We start from the raw sequence: 9707 nt of genomic DNA, 5'->3' as shown, positions 1-9707 counted from the left end.
TGTAACCAAATTGATTTTGGTCTTGTCGTCTTCAGCAATCAGGTGGCGTTTGCGGGGTGCTTTCTGAGGAGGAGCTCCGCAGGTTGGCTGCTTCCCAAAGTCGTCTACCGGTGGATTATCGGTACATCTGTAGCTCCTTCTCTTCACCCAGAGCCTCAAGCTCTTCTGGGGAATTTTCCATTGACAGCATTTGCTCCCCACATGCGGCTGCCTTGGTTTCCAGTACGTAAAGGCCCAGGACTGCTTTCAGAGGCCCTTGAGCTTCTACTACAGTCGCTCCTCGGTCAAGTACAGCAGCGCTGGCCACCATTCCTTACGTTTTCCTAAGCCTCTTCCGGCAGATTCCCTCTCTGATTCCAGATTGGGTAGGGGTGATCCCAGCCCCGTTTAATATTGGGAAGCAGCGTGGTAAAATGAAAAGGGCACAGGACTAGGGGGCAGAAGACCTGGGTTTGAATCCTGGCTTTGACACGCCTCCTGTGTGACCTTGGGCAAGTTAACTCTGGGCCTCAGTTTCTTTATCTGTAAAATGGGGCTTAAATACCTGCTCTCCCTCCCCCCTGGATTGTGAGTCCAGTGTAGGACAGGGACTGTGTCTGACCTGATTGTATTTTATCTATCCCAGTGCTCAGAACAGTGAGTGCGTGGTACATAGTAAGCCTTAATAAATACCAGTTATTTTTATCATTCGTTAGGTGCTTATTACACGCTAGGCACTGTACTAAGGGCTGGGGTAGATACAAGCTAATCAGGTTGGACACAGTCCATGTCCCACATGGGGTTCCCAGTCTTAATCCCCATTTTACAGATGAGGTAACCAAGGCACAGAGAAGTGAAGTGACTTGTCCAAGGTCACACAGAAGACAAGTGGTGAAGCAGGATTAGAGTCCAGGCCCTTCTGACTCCCGGGCCCATGCTCTACCCACTAGGCCATGCTGCTTCCCTAATTCTCTAAGTTATTATTAGTGTGTTGAAAACAGGGGAACTAAGGAAAATGGGACAGAAACCCAGACAAAGCAGGACGGGCACGAAAGAAGAAAAAAAATTCCCCTGACACCTTCCCTTTGTCTTGACTGGTACAGTCCAAGTTGGAAAGCGGAATGGAGCCTTCATTCTGTGAAAGACAAATGAAACCAGGACACATGAAGAAAAAGAGGAGGTTACAATATAAAGTTCATATTTGTGTTTGTTCACGTCGGTTTCATCAGGAGAGAGGGGAAAGACGGGGGCGAGGAGGCCAATCTTCAAAAGATTGGTCCAGTTTATCAGCATATCCCTGGGTTAGAACAGATTCTGGTCTCTGTTCAGCTCAGACTAATTCCAGAGCCCGACCTCACCCTACCCAGGGCCCCACAGCTCATTTTTCCTCCGAACTCACCCCTCTCCCGGCATCCCGCGGCCAGCGAGGAGGCGGAGGCCCGGAGATGCGGGATCGGTCCCGCCCGGGGATCGGAGCGCCGGGTGCGTTAACCCGTGCGTTTGTGAAGCCAGACTCAGAGCCTTGATTGAGGCTAGGGATTTCGTAGGCTGCACCATTTCCAATTAAGTGGTGGGCTCAGGAGAGAGAGAGGCTATTACAAGCACCTAGCTTTGAGGTGTTTGTGTCTCTACACCAAGCGGAAGATCTCCCCATTTTCATTAGCGGCTGTTTACATGGGCTAGGGATCATCCCCGAGGATCCTAAAGGATGGGGCAGACTGAACAGGAATCACCTGACGTCCCAGGCACTAAGCAACAGGACCACTGTCCCTTTCATTGGGAGCAGGAGAAGCCCAGAACTAAAGGATGCCACCAGAGTCTAGTCATGATTCAAAGGCTCAGCCCAAAGTGCTTTTATCCCTGCACTTCCAGGCCCCAGGGAGCCTAGACCCTCATGTTAAAATGGAGGGCCCCTTATTTAGAGGGTCGCAATTGTGACCCCCCCCTTTCACAAATCAACTAATCAACCGATCATATTTATAGAGCGCTTACTGTGTGCAGAGCACTGTAGTGAGCGCTTTGGAGAGTACAGTCCAACAGAAGCAGCGTGGTTCAGTGGAAGGAGCCCGGGCTTTGGAGTCAGAGGTCGTGGGTTCAAATCCCGGCTCTGCCAATTGTCAACTTTGGGCTTTGTGTGACTTTGGGCAAGTTACTTAACTTCTCTGTGCCTCAGTTACCTCATCTGGAAAATGGGGGATTAAGACTGTGAGCCCCCCGTGGGACAACTTGATCACCTTGTAACCTCCCCAGTGTTTAGAACAGTGCTTTGCACATAGTAAGCACTTAATAAATGCCAGTATTATTATTATTATTAACAGAGTTGGTAGAGACGTTCCCTGCCCGCAACGTGCTTAGGTGGAGAGGGGAAGCATTAATGTAAATGAATAAATTACAGATACGTAAGTGCTGTGATTGACTGTTGGCTATGAAGAGGGAATTCCTGAGGTGAGTAGGAAAGCTCTTGGGAAGCTTGGGAAGCAACTGAGCACCCTCTCCTCAGGTTTTTCTCAAGTAATAATATTTATTAAATGCTTACTGAGAGTAAAGTACTGTTGTAAATACTGGGAGAGAATGCACAGGTGTGAATCGGACATGATCCCTGTCCTTCAGTGGGCTCACAATCCTACTTAGAAAAAACCCAAGTGTCCGAAAGCACAATATGGCGGTCCCCAGGGCTGCTGTGGTATTTAGGGCCATCGTTTGGGACACACAGAGAGACAGGTAGGTAAAACCCACAGTATAATCAAGGATTCCCCCTCTCGGGGTCGCATCTGGAGCGTTTCCAGGACCCTACCAGTCTCGACAAGGGACGGAGAGTCAAGCAGAGGCATAATCATTCCATTCCTAGCTTGGGCAGTGGCTAGCAACTGGAAGGCAATTTGCAACGAGTCAAAACTCAGCTGTGCCGGGCAGCAGCGGCACGGGAGAGAGTCGAGGGTGGAGACTCAAGTTGACTGCATGGAAGGAGGCAAATACTTCCGTATTTTTACCAAGGAAACTCTATGGATACAGTACCGGAACGATTGCAGGTGGAGGCGGGGCGTTTTAGGAGAAATGAGTCCACGGCTTCGCTATGGTTCGGAAACGACCCGAGAGCATAAGATAAAAAAAATCAAGGATTAGCAAGACTGCAACTGGGGAGGGGCTAAGGAGGGATTTCCCTCGGGATCGCTTCATGAGGAGGGAGGGACCCCAGCACTTATGTACATATCTGTATATTGATGTCTATCTCCCCCTCTAGACTGTAAGCTCCTTACGGGCAGGGAATGTGTCTACCAGCTCTTATTGTACTCTTGCAAGCACTTTGTACAGTGCTCTGCACATGGTAAGTGCTCAGTAAATACCACCGATCGCTGATTAACTGGACTACTGCATACAACCTCTGGCAGCCGATCAGCCGGCCCCTGCTCAGTTGAAGGTGGTTGCCCAACACTGAGCACGGCCACTGAAACGTATGTAGCCGTTGCTGCTTGACGAAATGCAGGTGTCTGGGGAGGGGGGAATCAATCGATCGATCAATCAGTCGTATTTACTCAGTGCTTACTGTGTGCAGAACACTGTACTAAGCGCTTGGAAAGTACAATTCAGCAACAAATAGAGACAATCCCTGCCCGTAACGAGCTGACAGTCTAGAGGGAAGAGAGGAGAGGAAAGTGACTGAGGGAGGGAGGGTAGGACCATACAGATGATGTGGTCTGGATGGGTCTTCGCCATCTGTTTTCTGTCTTTTCTGGCTTCCTTGCCACCACAAAGTATCAATCCGCAGGGACTCCAGAGTTTCCGACCACCTGCACTCGGAGCAATTTCAAAAGCAGGAAGCCCGGAATCTGTATTAGCGGTGGAGAGTCTGGAATTGGCACCTTTTCCAGAGTCGGTGCCCCCTACTCCCTTAAACACCAAAGACGCTCTCCCGCTGCAGGGTGCCACTGTGCTGGTTTTGTCGTTCTGCCACTCACTCCACTGTCCCCCTCCCCACGGAGAAATCGGCGCTTTAGGTTTTTTCCCTTCTCTTTCTATGTTTTGTTGATGCCATTTGCTGTTTCTGAAATTAATAAATAGCCGGAACACAGCAAAACGCTCAGCCAGTGAAAGCCTGGGTTCGGAGCATTACATCACCAGGAAGAGCCACCACTGGCTGTTTTACTCCAAGGTGATAACGATTCAAATGGACTGATTCCCCCACTAGTGCGGCAGGACCCATTAACCCTTCCCTAGAACTCCAATAATCCACCTCTTTAGATTCCAAAAGACCTTCCAGAGCAATGGCGCTTCAAGCTGCGCCCCTGTGTCGTAGAGGTTCACCTCCCTTGGAAATCTGCCTTTCAACCTTCCTCATCTTTAAGCCTCCGCACCGTGGCTGCATCGCTTGTTAGTGTTGTACAAGCATTGATAAACTGGACTCTCACAGTGATCACGATAATAGTAATATCCTGGGATGCTATTAATATAATTTTTTGCTCATCCAAGGCTAGAGTGCGCCTCTTACGTTTTATAAATTCATATATTATATATTCTAGAGCAGACTCATTGTGGACAGGAAACCAGCTACCAACTCTGTCGCGCTGTACTTTCCCGAGGGCTTAGTACATTGCTCTCTGTGCACGGTAAGCGCTCAATAAATATTCATTCATTCGATCGTACTTATTGAGTGCTTACCGTGTGCAGAGCACTGTACTAAGCGCTAGGGAAGTACAAGTTGGCAACATATAGAGACGGTCCCTACCCAACAGTGGGCTCACAGTCTAGAAGGGGGAGACAGAGAAACATATTAACATACTAACAAAAGAAACATATTTTAACATATGAACAAAACATATTAACAAAATAAAATTAATAGAATAAATATGTACAAATGAAATTAATAAATAAATCGAGTAATAAATATGTACAAACATATATACATATATACAGTCTAGAAGGGGGAGACAGAGAAACATATTAACAAAATAAACATATTTTAACATATTAACAAAATAAAATAAATAGAATAAATATGTACAAATAAAATAAATAAATAAATCGAGTAATAAATATGTACAAACATATATACATATATACAGGTGCTGTGGGGAAGGGAAGGAGGTAAGGCGGGGAGGATGGGGAAGAGGGGGCTCAGTCTGGGACTGACTGAATATCATTCGTAGATTGATTACATATTTTATTGGACAATCAATTACCCCCAAACGTATCTTCTCCATATATGTAAGTAGTTGGAATAATAATGGCATTTATTAAGCACTACTTTGTACAGAGCACTGTACTAAACACTGGAGGAAAAATACCTAGGTGAAAGTTGGGCATGGTCCCTGGCCCTCCAGGGGCACACATTCTGATATTAAGGGGAGGGAGAGGGGTTGGGTGACAGACACACAGGGAAGGATGAAATAGTAAAAACACAAAAACACCGCGAAATACCAGGAGAAGGATAGATAGGAGAGGAGCGGACAGGGCACTGTAGCTGGAGAGGCAGAGTTTTAGGCTCCTCTCGGTCACCTCCGGCTGCAGTGACAGTCAAGGTGGCTGCCCCCATCTTTCCAGGATGAGGCAACCTTAATAATCATAATTATGGCACTTGTTAAGCACTTACTATGTGCCAACCACCGTTCTAAGCGCTGGGGTAGATACAAGTTAAGCAGGTTGGACACAGTTCCTGTCCCACATTTTACATTTGAGGTAACTGAGGCCCAGAGAAGTTAGGTGACTTGCCCAAGGTCACACAGCAGACATGTGGCGGAGCCGGGATTAGAACCCATGTCCCTCTCACTCCCAGGCCCTTGCTCTGTTCACTGAGCTACTTAATGGACCCAAACTCAGAGCGGAAACAGGCTCAGTGGAAGCGGCCCAGGCTTGGGAGTCAGAGGTCATGGGTTCGAGTCCCATCTCCGCCACCTGTCAGTTGTGTGACCTTGACCAAGCCACTTAACTTCTCTGTGCCTCAGTTACCTCATCTGTAAAATGGGGGTGAAGACTGTGAGCCCCACATGGGTCAGCCTGATTACCTTGTATCCCCCCCCAGCGCTTCAAACGGTGCTTCGCACATAGTAAGCGTTAACAAATACCATGATTATTATTCACCACAAATGTTCCGATTTGGATGTTTCACATCAGAATTCCTCTCCCAAACCAAGTTTCCTCTCAATTTTTCTGGAAACTCAGCTTGATTAGCATCACATGATAAGGGAGGCTCCACTCCTGAGGAAGTTGTCTTTGGTACATCAGTCAATCAATCCACTCATCATTGGTAATTATTGAGTGCCTTCTGTGTGCAAAGCACTGTACTAAATGCTTGGGAGAGAACAGTAGAGTTAGTAGAAGTTATGGGAATCAGGGTGGCCTAGTGGAAAGACCTAACGGTTAGGACGATGGTAATAATAATAATAATAGTAATAATAATAATTATTTAAAAAATGATCTCCACCTTCCTGGGCCAAACAGAAAAGGCACATTCTCTGTCTCCTTATTTCCTTCCTTAGACCTCCCTCTTCCCAACCTCATTCAGCTAGTCAGAAAGATGGACTTTGGTAATAATAATAATAATAGTAATAATAATTATTATTTAAAAAATGATCTCCACCTTCCTGGGCCAAACAGAAAAAGCACATTCTCTGCCTCCTTATTTCCTTCCCTAGACCTCCCTCTTCCCAACCTCATTCAGCTAGTCAGAAAGATGGACTTTTAGGGTTCTGATGGGGATTTAAGAGTGGAGTAAAGGACGAGCACAGAGTCCTGTCCTGCCCTAGTCTGTCCCTGCCCCAATCTTTCTGCCCCTGTGCCAATCAATCTAACCTCTGCCATTCTATTCCCCCCCGCCATGCTATAATAATCTCTATTATTAGAGATGCACGGAGTCCAGGTGGAATGGAGCGGTAGACCCAACTTGTGGTGAGAGTTCTCTGGGTAAGCAAAGGACGGGCAGGGGTGGGGCACAGACAGGTGGGTTTATGAGTGACTTCAACCGTTCAGCATCAAACAGAAGCTACAGACCACTGATCGGCTTTGAGGCTTTCTGCCACTTCTCTCCTTTGTATCTTCTTGCTCTCTTCTCCCAGCATACGCTTTGTCTTGTCTTACGCCGTCGAGTCGTCTCCGACCCATAGCGACGCCATGGACACATCTCTCCCAGAACACCCCACCTCCACCTGTTCATAGAGTTTTCTTGGTAAAAATACAGAAGTGGTTTACCATTACGTCCTTCCATGCAGTCAGCCTGAGTCTCCGCTCTCGACTCTCTCCCGTGTCGCTGCTGCCCAGCACGGGTGAGTTTTGACTTGTAGCAGATGGCCTTCCACTCACTAGCCACTGCCCAAGCTAGAAATGGAATGAGTACGGCTCTGCTTGACTCTCCCTCCCCTAGTCGAGACTGGTAGAGTACAGGAAACTCTCTAGGTGTGACCCTGAGAGGGGCAGTTTACGTTACCTCCTTCCAAACGTGCCTCCTAGCTCAGGGGTCGGCAGCCTTTTTGCTCAGAAGAGCCAAACAAAATAAATCCTTTGAACAGTTGGTGAACAAAGAGTCAATCATAAATTTTATATCCTCTTGAATAATAGTTTACTTCACTGTGGAGGAACTATTATTATTATTATTATTATTATTATTATTATTATTATTATTATTAGAGAAGCAGCATGGCTCAGTGGAAAGAGCCCGGGCGTTGGAGTCAGAGGTCATGGGTTCAAATCCTGGCTCCACCAATTGTCAGCTGTGTGACTTCAGGCAAGTCACTTAACTTCTCTGGGCCTCAGTTCCCTCATCTGTAAATTGGGGATTAAGACCGTGAGCTCCCCGTGGGACAACCTCACCACCTTGTAACCTCCCCAGCGCTTAGAACAGTGCTTTGCACATACTAAGCACTTAATAAATGCTATCATTATTATTATGATGATGATTATTTGGTAAGGGCTCAGTATGTGCCACCCACTGGGCTAAGTGCTGGGATAGACACAGAACAATTAGATTAGATTCAGGCCCTGTCCCTCAGGGGGCTCAAAGTCTAAGGCTGGTGGAGGGCAGTGGGGCAGATAGTAACTCCCCATTTTGTAGGATGAGAAACTGAGGCACAGAGAAGTGCCTTGCCCAAGGTCACCCTGCATTCATTCATTCATTCAATCATATTTATTGAGCGCTTACGGGTGAAGAGCACTGTACTAAGCACTTGGGAAGTACAAGTCGGCAACATATAGAGATGGTCCCTACCCAACAACGGGCTCACAGTCTAGAAGGGGGAGACAGACGACAAAACAAAACACGGTAAATGGCATACCTGGGATTAGAACCCAGGTCTCCTGGGTTCATATGCTCTTTCCACCTTGTCATTCTGCTTAGTTCATATTCTATTTACATTGCCATTTTCTACTGGGACTTCCAGTTCTGCATCAAAGAAAATACCTCCCCCTTCCCACTGCATGAAGGTGGTTTTAAGTACCTCGTTCTCCCCACCCAGCCCAGGGCTGCATTAACAGAGAAACTTTAGGGGTCACAGCTAAGGGCCCCCATGGGCCAGGAACCCCGCCAACCCCTCGGCCCATCTCTGCTGAGAGCCCTCTGCCTGCAAACTCAGCCAGGTGAAACCCACCCTCCCCTCAGACCCCACCATGCCGTCGGGCCCCAATCTCTCCTGAGCTTGTTGCTTCCCAACAGGCCCCTTGTAGCTCCCTTCCCCTGTCCCAGCCCAGCCACAGCATGGCGGGGGGGAGTAGCAAAGGTTAGATTGACTGGCACAGGGGCAGAAAGACTGGGGCAGGGACAGACTAGGGCAGGACAGGAACACCTGTTATTGTGGGCATGATGCTGCCGCTCGGTACTGCCCCTCTCCTCCTCTATCCTTTCCCTTCCCTGAATGGGGGCAAGGGAGAATGCGGGGGAGCATTCATTCATTCATTCAATAGTAGCTATTGAGCGCTTACTGTGTGCCCAGCACTGTACTAAGCGCTTGCTAGGTACAATTCGGCAACAAATACAGACAATCCCTACCCAACAACAGGCTCATAGTCTAGAAGCATCGCCTGAGGTATTGCGGGCCCCAGGCTGGAGGCAAGGACCACACTGCGGGAAACTCGCCCAGGACTAGCTCCAGTTTCCTTCAGCCGCTGCAGCTGTTGCTAACAACACCGCTGCCTTCTGTGGGTGCTCTGCCCTGGGCACTCTCTGTTCTCCTCTCTCCACTCTGTTCTGTCCGCAATCTCAGCTCAGCACCTTCCATTCTGCACTATGTGCTCTCTGCTCTGTGTTCTACACTTTCCACTCTCTGTCTGGCGTCTGCACCCTCCACTTGGTGTCCTGTGCCCCGGTAGCCCGGGGGGCTGGTATCAGTGCTCTCTCTCACAGAGCAGGGGGTGGGATGGAAGGGAGAAGAGAGCAAGGGGGGACTGTCTTCGCCAACTTGCGATGCACCCAGTCCTCAAAGCCCCTCTTGTGGTCCCTGGGAGGGCCTCTCCTTGCCCCGGGCCTCCAGAACTGAGACTGGAGTTGGGTTTCCACAAGAAAAGCATTCAGGCTCCCACTCTGCTATCCAGGCAAGGCCACCCCCATCCCTTTCTGCTCCTCCTTCTGCTCCTCTTTCCTCTTCCTGGAACTCCCTTCCCCTCTAAATCCATCAAACCACAGCTCTCCCATTCTTTTAATTCTCCCATTCTTTTAATTCTATTTCATGTTCCCAAGCACCTAATATGGCATTCATCTGGCACTTAGTACAGTGATGCATAGCTCAGGGCACTGTTTAGACACCCAT

At 48.4% G+C, this 9707-nt stretch overlaps 1 non-coding gene across 1 annotated transcript; it reads right to left on the bottom strand.

Moving 5' to 3' along the window:
* Positions 1–7245: 7245 nt before the first annotated feature.
* On the bottom strand, positions 7246–7383 carry LOC119948966. The gene has a single exon (XR_005457067.1). It is a non-coding gene; the product is annotated as a small nucleolar RNA SNORA7 (small nucleolar RNA).
* Positions 7384–9707: the final 2324 nt, after the last annotated feature.

The sequence above is a fragment of the Tachyglossus aculeatus genome, chromosome X3 (assembly GCF_015852505.1).
Source record: "Tachyglossus aculeatus isolate mTacAcu1 chromosome X3, mTacAcu1.pri, whole genome shotgun sequence".
Lineage (NCBI taxonomy): Eukaryota > Metazoa > Chordata > Mammalia > Monotremata > Tachyglossidae > Tachyglossus > Tachyglossus aculeatus.
This window is presented reverse-complemented; position numbering and strand designations above follow the sequence as displayed.